The sequence below is a fragment of the Urocitellus parryii genome, chromosome 11, assembly GCF_045843805.1.
Source record: "Urocitellus parryii isolate mUroPar1 chromosome 11, mUroPar1.hap1, whole genome shotgun sequence".
In the NCBI taxonomy this organism is placed as follows: Eukaryota; Metazoa; Chordata; class Mammalia; order Rodentia; family Sciuridae; genus Urocitellus; species Urocitellus parryii.
The window spans coordinates 14,176,676-14,187,977 of NC_135541.1; the positions used below are offsets into that span (position 1 = coordinate 14,176,676).

General features: G+C 38.0%; 1 pseudogene; it reads right to left on the reverse strand.

The window, feature by feature from the left end:
* Positions 1-6,685: 6,685 nt before the first annotated feature.
* Positions 6,686-8,010, reverse strand: LOC113193220 (actin-related protein 2/3 complex subunit 2-like; annotated as a pseudogene).
* Positions 8,011-11,302: the final 3,292 nt, after the last annotated feature.

The following is an 11,302-nucleotide window of genomic DNA, read 5'->3' on the forward strand; positions in this document are numbered from 1 at the left end:
CCGGGCTAAGAACATGCTACAATTGTCAACAAGCAGGAAATTTTAAAAGGAATTGCCCCATAGGAGGAGGGTTTAACAATACTAGGTATCAAAGGAATAGAATACCGGGTATTTGCCCACGATGCCGTAGAGGGAGACATTGGGCTAATGAATGCCGTTCTCAAACCACCATAGAGGGTACTCCATTATCAAAAAACGAACAAGGACAAGGTTTTTATCCACAATATCGTGGACAAAGGCATCGGGCTCCGTTGCCAAAAAACGGACAGGGGGCCCCAATGCTCCGGGGCCCCAAACCACAAATATACGGAGCTCTGGAGGAACCCAGCAACCCCAGCAACCCCATCAGGGTAGTGCCCAGGGCATCAGATCCCTCATCAGACAAACCAGAGGGAGCGCAGGGTTGGACATCTGCGCCTCTGCCAGAGCAGTACTAACTCCAGAGATGGGAGTTCAAATCATTCCCACAGGGGTGAAAGGACCTCTTCCCAAAGGAACAGTAGGCTTATTATTGGGACGCAGCTCTTCTACTCTAAAAGGACTTTTGATAAGTCCTGGGGTAATTGATCCCGATTATGAAGGTGAAATAAAAATTATAGCCAGTTCTCCAAAGGGTATATCAGTAATTTCACCAGGAGATAGAATAGCACAATTACTAATAATACCAAGCCTACATGATAAATTTTCCAGTCATGTTGTAGAAAGAGGTTCCAAGGGATTAGGCTCCACAGGTGTAGATTGGGCTATGCTTTCTTTAAATTTAGATTCTCGCCCCATGCTAAAACTAAATATTCAAGGACATGAATTTAATGGGCTACTGGATACAGGTGCAGACCTTAGCATTATCTCTCGTCAAGAATGGCCAAAACATTGGCCATTACAACAAGCCACTCAAACGCTTCGAGGCCTAGGAGTGGCGAATAATCCCGATAAAAGTGCAATGGTATTAGATTGGAAGGATCCTGAAGGATGTGAAGGAACTATACAGCCATATGTATTGGATCATCTTCCTGTAAATTTATGGGGACGAGATGTCTTAGATCAATTAGGTTTGACATTAACAAATAATATCAATCAAAATGCACCCACTATTATGGCTAGACAAGGTTTTAGGAAAGGAAAAAGATTAGAAAAACAAGAACAAGGTATAGCAGCACCAATACAAATAAATCAAGGAACAGACAGACATGGGTTGGATTTTCACAAAGGGCCACTGAGACAATAAAAATTACCTGGAAATCAGAAAGACCAGTATGGGTCCCTCAGTGGCCCTTGACTAAAGAAAAGATACAAGTAGCCCATGATCTGGTCAAACAACAATTAGTGGAAGGACATATACAACCTTCTGTATCTCCCCATAATACTCCCATTTTTGTCATCAAAAAGAAATCTGGTAAATGGAGATTATTGCAAGATTTAAGAGCCATTAATAATGAAATGGTCATTATGGGACCTGCTCAATCGGGGATTCCTCAGTTGTCTGCTTTGCCAAAAACTTGGTATGTTTTAGTTATAGATATTAAAGATTGTTTTTTTTCAATTCCAATTCATCCTGAGGATAGTCCACGTTTTGCATTTACTATCCCTGCACTGAATCATGAAGGTCCTGATCAGAGATATGAATGGAAAGTACTCCCTCAAGGGATGGCTAACAGCCCAACTATGTGTCAAATTTATGTTAACAAAGTAATCCAGCCACTTAGAAATCAAAATCCTGAGCTACAAATATTTCACTATATGGATGACATATTATTAGCACACAAAGCTAAAAACACATTGCTAGAATGTTATGCCACACTTACAAACTTATTAAAAAATTATAATCTAGAGATAGCAATAGATAAAGTACAATTAAATTTTCCAATTAATTATTTGGGAGTTCTATTATCCTCAACCATGGTCCGTCCACCAAAAATTCAAATACGAGTAGATCAACTCAAATCACTTAATGACTTTCAAAAGTTATTAGGAGACATAAATTGGATAAGGCCTTATCTAGGTATTCCAACAGGAGAATTGGGACCTTTATTTGATATCCTAAAAGGTCCATCAGATCCAAATTCACCCCGAATGTTAACGCCTGAAGCAAGAAAGGCATTAAAAATCATTGAAACATATATGGAAAATATGCATTTGGATAGAATTGATATAAGTTTGCCTTTATTATTTATTGTACTATCAACAAAAAATATTCCTACAGGAGTATTTTGGCAAGAAGGTCCATTATTATGGATACATTTATCTTATTCTCCTAACAATATTCTTACTAGGTATCCTGAGGCTGTAGGACAATTAATACTCAAAGGAATAAAAACAGCAAAGGCAGTGTTTGGAATTTCTCCTAATAAAATTATTACTCCATATACTATGAATCAAATTGATGAATTAGCTAATGAGTTAAATACTTGGGCAATAATCATGTGCAAATCTAATGTTTCATTTGATAACCACTTACCATCTAATCCTTTATTGTCTTTTTGGTCATTGCATCCTGTAATTTTTCCAAAAATGACAAGAAAAACACCTATCATGAATGCTCCAAATATATTCACTGATGGATCAAATAATGGTACAGCAGCAATAGTTACCCCTGATCGAACTTTTACATTTTTAGTACCCAAACAATCAGCTCAAAAGGTAGAGCTTAATGCAGTATTACAAACTTTTGTGATGTTTAAAGATTCTGTATTTAATTTATTTTCTGATAGTCAGTATATAGTTAATGCTATAGTATCCCTTGAAGATGCTGGTAGGATTTCCCCTTCTTCTACTGTTTTCTCTTTGTTTTCCACTATACAAAGTTTAATCTGGGACAGAAAAGATCCATTCTTTATAGGACATATCAGGGCACATACAGGATTGCCTGGAGCCCTTAGTTTGGGCAATGATTTAGCAGATAAAACTACACATGACATTCATATTTTCTCTATACTAGAAGAAGCTATAAATTTTCATAAAAGGTTCCATGTCAATGCTAATACTTTACAAAAGCGTTTTAAAATAACTAAGGAACAAGCTAGACAAATAATAAAACAATGTCAAAATTGTGTGACCTTTTTACCACAAGTTAATCTTGGAGTCAATCCTAGAGGATTGATACCTAACCATATTTGGCAGATGGACGTCACACACTTGCCAGAATTTGGAAAATTAAAATATTTGCATGTTACAGTTGATACTTCTTCTGGATTTTTGATGGGCTCCCTTCATGCCGGAGAAAAAACTAAAGATGTTATAGCTCATTGCTTACAAAATTTTGCCACTGTGGGCATTCCAAAACAGTTAAAAACAGATAATGCCCCTGGTTATACGTCTACTTCTTTTAAACAATTTTGTTCATCATTTGGCATTACTCATATAACAGGAATCCCATACAATCCACAGGGACAAGGCATAGTTGAAAGAGCTCATCAAACTATTAAAATGTACTTATTAAAGCAAAAAGACGGAATTGGGAAGGGGTATATATTCCCCAAAGATAAACTTAAAATAACCCTTTTTACTCTAAACTTTTTAAATTTGGATTCATCAGGACTTAGTGCTGCAGAAAGGCATATGTGTCCAAAAAATGTACATAAGCCCAAGGTACTTTGGAAAGATATTCTAACAGGACAATGGAAAGGTCCTGACCCAGTAATTGTCTGGAGTCGGGGGTCTGTTTGTGTGTTTCCACAGGAAGAACAGCAGCCGATTTGGATTCCGGAGAGATTAACTAAAGTCCTGACCCAGTGATTGTCTGGAGTCGGGGGCCTGTTTTTGTGTTTCCACAGGGAGAACAGCAGCCGATTTGGATTCCAGAGAGATTAATTAAAGCAATTTCTACAGACCAAAAAGAAGATGATTTGGCTCAAATCCATAACAGCTGATATCCAAAACTCCAATTTGGCTATCCTTACATCTGCAACAGAACCAGGATGCTTTTTTCAATATCTATTTTATTCTATTTTGTTTTTTGAGCTCATATAGACCTAGGTTAATGTTTTGCTGATCAGTTCTATATATATATATATATATTTTTTTTTACTATAGAGTTTTTAAACATTGCAATGGAGATTTCACCTGTAAAAAGTTATAAGGCCTTTACCATTATGTTATGTGTTGTATGTATTATATTATGTGTGCACACTTGTGTTTTGTGTTTGAATGTACATATGTCCATATATCATATATGATGAGCGCTCATAAAAAAAAAAAAAAAAAATGGATCCAAAATTTTTTTTTTATTCACGTGATTTAAATGGTTTAATTTAAATTGGGTAAATAACTGTTAAGAAGGTTAACAGATCTGTTTGTTTACTTTCACCTATTCTTTTTATTATATTTAATAATTCTTTTCAAAATAATGTAAATTGTTAAGAAAATTGTTTTCTTTTAGTGCCTTCTAGAATGTTACACAATTATTAATATTAACCATTATTGCCAAAATTCCTATCTTCATCCCAGTGCCAGTGAAGATAATGTAAATTGTTAAGAAAATTGTTTTCTTTTAGTGCCTTCTGGAATGTTACACAATGTTTTCTTTAGCTATTATTGCCAGAATTTCTATCTTCATCCCAGTGCCAGTGAAGACAATGTAAATTGTTAAGAAAATTGTTTTCTTTTAGTACCTTCTAGAATGTTATATAATTTTTTCTTTAGCCATTATTGCCAGAATTCCTATCTTCATCCCTGTGCCGGTGAAGACAAAGATAAAACTAATCTACAATCTCTGCAATAGCCATCACTGAACCGCTTACAGAACTTGCCTAAACTATGTGTCACATGTATGCATTGTGAACTCACTTGTATGCATTGTGAACTATCTGTTGGTGCAGCGACTTGTGGTAGTGTTGGAGTATTTTTGCTGATGATGTCATCGGTGGTACAATTTTTCCAACAAGAGCTGTCAATTGGCTTGGTATATCTTCCTCTCTTCTGCTTGTCATGATCGTTCAGCTATTTGGGGGCCAACAGAGGTGAGGCAAAGAACCTCACCCCCCCGCTGGTACCTCTCCACAGGTGTGGCTGTATACTGGACCGGTAGTCAATGACGGGTAAGATCTAATTACAATGGTTCCAACCTAAGACAGGAGGCTGACGCCCTGAGGTCAGCTCATCCGAAGACGGGTAAGGACCATATGTAGTATTGGACAACCTAAGGCAGGCACGGTCCCTAAGCCACATGCTTGTTGTTTAAACAGAGAGGGGGAGATGTTGAGAGCCACAGCCAAAGGGGCCCCAGAAAACTTCCAGCTGCCAGCAAACTCCCAGCTGCCGGCTGATGATTGGCTCACAGTGACCCCAGCAACATCTAGCTGATTGGCTCCTCTGCAGTCATGTTCATTGGGCTGTTTCCCTGCCCTTCAGACTACGGAACTGCTCATTGGGGGACTTCTTTGGCTCCGCCCACGCGACCCAGCCAATCGGCCTCAAGAGCAGGAGGATTGTGGGAGGTGGTGTGGTTTGTGTGGGGAGAGGCTTCTGGAAGCCGGTGGTGGCAGTTGGGCTCTGAGGGTTTTCCTGAGGAGCTGTTTTGTTTGGCGTTTGTAGTTTTAAAAATAAAGTTTGTTTCTTTTGATAAGTGGCTCCTGAATTGTGCCCAGTCAGACTGCGGCACCTGATCTTTTTTTTTTTTTTAATAACATGTTTATTTTATTTATTTATTTATTTTTATGTGGTACTGAAGATCGAACCCATGGTCTCACGCATGCTAGACATGCACTCTACCGCTGAGCCACAACCCCAGCCCCCTCAACCCTGATCTTAATAATTTCTTTCCTTTTACTGGTTTTATAGTTGGTTTGTTCTTGTTTTTTATAAAGTCTTGAGTCGCATCATTAGGTTGTTTATTTGGAATTGTTCTGATTTTTAAAAATCTGTTCTTTTCACATTTACATATAGCAGAGTGTATTTTGATATATCATACATATATGGAGTAAAATTTCCCATTCTACATACATGATGTAGGGTTATACTGGTTGTGTATTCATATATGAACATAGGAAAGTTATGTCCAGTTCATTCTACTGTCTTTCCTATTCCCATCTCCCCTCCCTTCTCTTCATTCCCTTTTGTCTAATCCAGTGAACTCTGATTTTCTTATGTAAGCATTCATAGCTACAACCTTTCTCTTAAAACTTCCTTGTGTGTATTGTATCACTATTTTGGTTTGATTATAAGATATTTAAAAATTCTCCCCTGATTTCTTCTCCTACCCAGTCATTGTTCAAAAGAATATTTAATTCAATCTTCATGTGTTTGTATGGTCTCTGTAGGTTTTCTTGATTTAATTACTTTTTTAGATTTTCTTTATTAATCATCCCAACCATATTTCTTTAGACACAGGAATTTTGAACTTAACTACTTAGGAGAAAACAAGTTAAGATTGCATTATCCTGCAACTCATTATTGCAAAGTGTTGCAACTTGCAATAGCTTGGAAAAGAGGGTGAGAGGGAAGGGGAATAAGGCAGGAAAAATAAAAGAAAAAAAATTAGGTTGATTAAGTGGAATTTTTTTTTTTTAATTCTCTGGGATCTTGAAGTCCTTTCAAGCACAGTTCATTTCTGCAGATTATTTTTTTAAGTGCATACAAAATGGAACCCAAATGGAGAATCCCTTAAGAACCTGCAGAGATGCAACATGATTATCCAGTAGCGAGTAGTCCAGCCTTTGGTCACGGGCACTTCCTCCTCCATTCCCAAGAGTTAGCGGGATGAAAACATCTTCTCAGTGATTGTTTTCATTTATTTTTTCTCATCATCTGGGTGTGCACAGTTCAGCACCTTGAGGAAATAGGACGGTTTTGCCCAAATATGAGGAGAATGTGACTCTAGGTCTTAGAGCACTTGCTGTTGCAATGCAGGTAGTCCCGGGACTGGAGGATCAGGTTGATGGAGTTATCTCAAGCACAAAGGTGATGTAGCCAATGTGGTCACCCACAGCAGCATCTGTAACTTTCAGTTCCAGAGGAGGTTCTCTGTGGCTAAAGAAGACCTGGATGGCTGTGTGGCTGGCTCTGCATTCTTGTTTTAACTCCTGAATGAACACCTTTCCATTGACCACATTGTCATCATCCTCAAACACTGTGCTGAAAACTACCCATGACTGTCCTTTTTAGATACAACATACATGTTCTTGTCATCTCTCTCATGGATATTGGTCCTATTCTCTCCTTCCTTGCACTCTTCTTGGAATTGGAAGTATTTCTCAAAGACAGAGGCAAAGCAATTTTCACTTCAACATGCCAGCCTGAAGCACAAGAGAATTCTTGTATAACAAGAGACATAAATCATGATTCTCGATTTATCAAGAAATTCCTGTAGCCAGGTATGGTGGTGCATTCCTATAATCCGAGTGGCTCGGGAGGCTGAAGCAGGAGGATCATGAGTTCAACTAAGCAAGATCCTAAGCAACTTAGTGAGATGCTGTTTTAAAATAAAAGATTTAAAATAGGGCTAGGGCTGGGGATGTGGCTCAAGCGGTAGCGCGCTCGCCTGGCATGCGTGCGGCCCGGGTTCGATCCTCAGCACCACATACCAACAAAGATGTTGTGTCCGCCGAAAACTAAAAAATAAATATTAAAAATTCTCTCTCTCTCTCTCTCTCTCTCTCTCTCTCTCTCTTCTAAAAAAATAAAATAAAAATAAAATAGGGCTAGGGGCTGGGGATGTTGCTCAGTGGTTAAACACTCCTGGGTTCAATCCTTAGTATCAAAAAGAAGGAGGAGGAGAAGGAGGAGGAGGAGGAGGAGGAGGAGGAGGAGAAGGAGGAGGAGGAGGAGGAGGAACTCCTGTACATTCTCTTTAATAACTTATCAGCACTATGTGCCTGAAGTTCCTTGTAGAATTTCAAATAAACATTAACCATCACTTTTGCTTAGTCTCCATTAGGATTTGAATATGATAAAGGACCCCATCAAAATCTACAAGTGTCACTCTGTTGCTTCTGGTTTGTTTCTGGAAGCTGTATTCTCAAACTTAAGCCTGAACACCTCTTTAATGATGCTGTTGTTCACCTGCAGCAGGATCATGGTGGAGGCTGCCTTAGGTTGAAGAAGGAGAAACAAGGGTAGGTGAGAGTGGGAAGAGAGGGAAGGACGGAGGGAGTGGCCTACTGCTCCCTGAGGAGGGAGGCTGGGGTAGGCAGTAGGTTAGGCAGAAAGGGAGAGGAACTGGGGAGAAGGGGAAGACATGAAAGCTAGCCTATATATACACTGACTGCGGGATATTAAATTCTTATTTCATTTCATGATGATCTGATAAGATGCAAGGAATTCATTATTTTTTTTATTTGCTAAGAGTTGCTTTGTGGGCCTAAAATATAGTCTATTTTGGAGAAAGTTCTATGAGTAGCTGAGAAGAAAGTGAATTTGCCTGTTGTTGGATAACTTATTCTACCAATATCTGTAAGGCTATTTGATTTATAATATTTTAAGGTATGAAGAATATTTATTGAGTTTATGTCTGGATGACAATTTACTGGTGAGAGAGGTGTGTTGAAATCACCCAGGACTATTGCAATTGGGCTGAATCTTTAATCAAATAGTGTCTGTTTTATGTAAATAGATGTACCAAAGTATTCACTATCATTTCATATTTTCATTGGATTTTTCCCTTTACCAGTATGAAGTGACCTTCTTTGTCTCTTCTGATTATTTTTTGCTTGATGTCTTTGTTGGATATGAGAGAATAGCTACTTCTGCTTGTTTTTGAGCTCCATTTACATGGAATATTGTTTCCTTCCTTTTACTTTCAAACTGTGGCCATCTTTGCCTGTAAGATGAGTCTCTTGCAAACAACATATAGTTGGATCTTGTTTTTAATCTATTCTTCCAGTCTATGTTTCTAACTGGAGATTTGAGACCATTTATATTGTGTTATTATACATATAGATATAATAATTCCTGCCATTTTGATTTATTTCTAATATCTAATTTGGTCCAATTTCTTATTTGCTTAGCTAGTCTTCAAATGAGATTTGTCCATTTGTGAACTCTATTTTTTTAATACCTTTATTTTATTTCTTTATTTTTATGTGGTGCTGAGGATTGAACCCAGCGCCTCACATGTGCTAGGCAAGCTATTTACTGCTGAGCCACAACTCAGTCCCAACTCTGTTTTTTTTTTTAATTGATTCTATGTTTAGTATTTCCTTATCCATTTTTTAAATGATTTTTAGTTGTTGATAGACATTTATTTTATTTATGTGGTGCTGAGGATCAAATCCAGTGCCTCACACGTGCTAGGCAAGCGCTCTACCACTGAGCCACAACCCCAGCCCTCCTTATGTATTTTTTATAGTGCCAGCTTAATGGCCATGAATTAATTTAGTTTCTCCTTATTGAGAAAGGTTTTATTTCTTCTTTGATTTTGAAAGATACCTTGGCTGGATAAAGCAATTTTGATTGACAGCTATTCTCCAAGATCCTCCTGGATTTTAGGGTTTGTGCTGAGAAAGCATTAGTAATTTTTATTGGCTTGCCTATAAATGTGACCTAATGTTTTTCTCTTGAGGCTTTTAAAATTATATCCTTGTTAGGCATTTTAATTATAATGTATTTTTCTTTCTTTCTTTTTTTCTTTCTTTCTTGTCTATTTGAAGTTCTGAATGCCTCCCATATCTGGATGTCCATCTCATTCCTGAGGTTTGGCAATTTTTCTGTCATTATTTCCCTAAAGAGGTTATTCATGCCATTAGCATGCATGTCACAACCTTCTTGGATTCCAATGATTCTTACATTTGGTCTTTTAATTTTGTCCCAGAGTTCTTATCTTTTCTGATCATGGTTACTTCTTTTCTTTTCTTTATTACTGTCTGAATGTTTTCAGCTGGCCACTCTGTCCTCTATATGGTCTACTCTGTTAAGAGATTTTCAACTGATTTTTTTTTTTATGGTACAAAGGATTCAACCCAGGGGCACTTAACCACTGAGCCCTTTTTTATATTTTATTTAGATACAGGGTTCCATTGAATTACTTGGGGCATTGATGTTGCTGAGGGTGGCTTTGAACTCATAATCCTCCTGCCTCAACCTCCTGAGTCACTGGAATTACAAGTGTGCACCACCATGCCCAGCTCAACTGAATATTTTATTTGATTTATTGTGGCTTTCATGTCCAAAATTTTTATTGGGCTCCTTTTTAATATCTCTACCTCCTTATTAAATTTGTTATTCATTTCTTGTACTGACTTCCTTGATTCATTGTTTTTCTGTGTTCTCTTGGAATTCATTGATCATTTTTATAATCATTCTTTTTAGCTGTTTATCTGGTATTTCATCCACTTCAATATTTTTGGAGGCTGTTGCTGGTGAATTATGAACCTTAGGAGGTGTTATGTTACCTTGTTTATTCATATTTCTTGTGTTCCTGTGTTAGGATTTGTGCATTTGTTGGGATGGATTTCTCCTTTTTTTTTTTTTAAGTGCCTCTTTCGTCCTTCTGCATCAGATGGGGTTTTATTTTTTTAATACATGTTTTTTAGTTGTCAATGGACCTTTATTTTATTTATTTATATGTGGTGCTGAGAATCGAACCCAGTGCCTCACACATGCTAGGCAAGTGCTCTACCACTGAGCCACAACCCCAGCCCCTGGATTTCTCTTTCACTTTTATATGTGGGCCTTTTTAGGGCACAGTTTATATGTGGTGAAGTGTTCTGGGAGCTGGGTGTGGTGGTCCATGCTCGGAATCCCAGCAGCTTGGGAGAATGAAGCAGGAGGATTGCAGATTCAAAGCCTAAGCAACTTAGCAGTACTATGTCAAAATGAAAAATAAAAAAGAGCTGAGATGTGACTCAATGGCTAAGTGCCCCCAGGTTCAATCCCTGATAACCCCACCCCCAAAAAGAAGTGTTCTGGGATATCAGGTTGCTGTAAATTTCTCAATATATTTCCAAGTGAGTTTTGTTTTTCTGCTAATTTTTTGGTGACAATTAGTGTTCTTTGATATGTATTATTTCAGAGCTTGAGGATTCCACTTTCTCTATAGGTTTCATAAGAGTGGGGTCCTTAACCAGGTGCAGTGGCCCATGCCTGTATTCCCAGCAGCTTGGGAGGCTGAGGCAGGAGGATTGCAAGTTCAAAGCCAGCCTTAGCAAAAGTGAGGCACTAAGCAACTCAGTGAGACCCCCGTCTCTAAATAAAATACAAAATAGGGCTGGGGATGTGGCTCAGTAGAGTGTCTCTGAGTTTAATCTCCAGTACCTGCCCCCTTAAAAAAGGGTCCTTCTTGTAGATTGGGCAACTCTGGCATATACATTGGGGTATGTGGGGTCCACTGTCTATAGATTGCTCGTCTAGGCTTAACAACTCTATTTTTTCA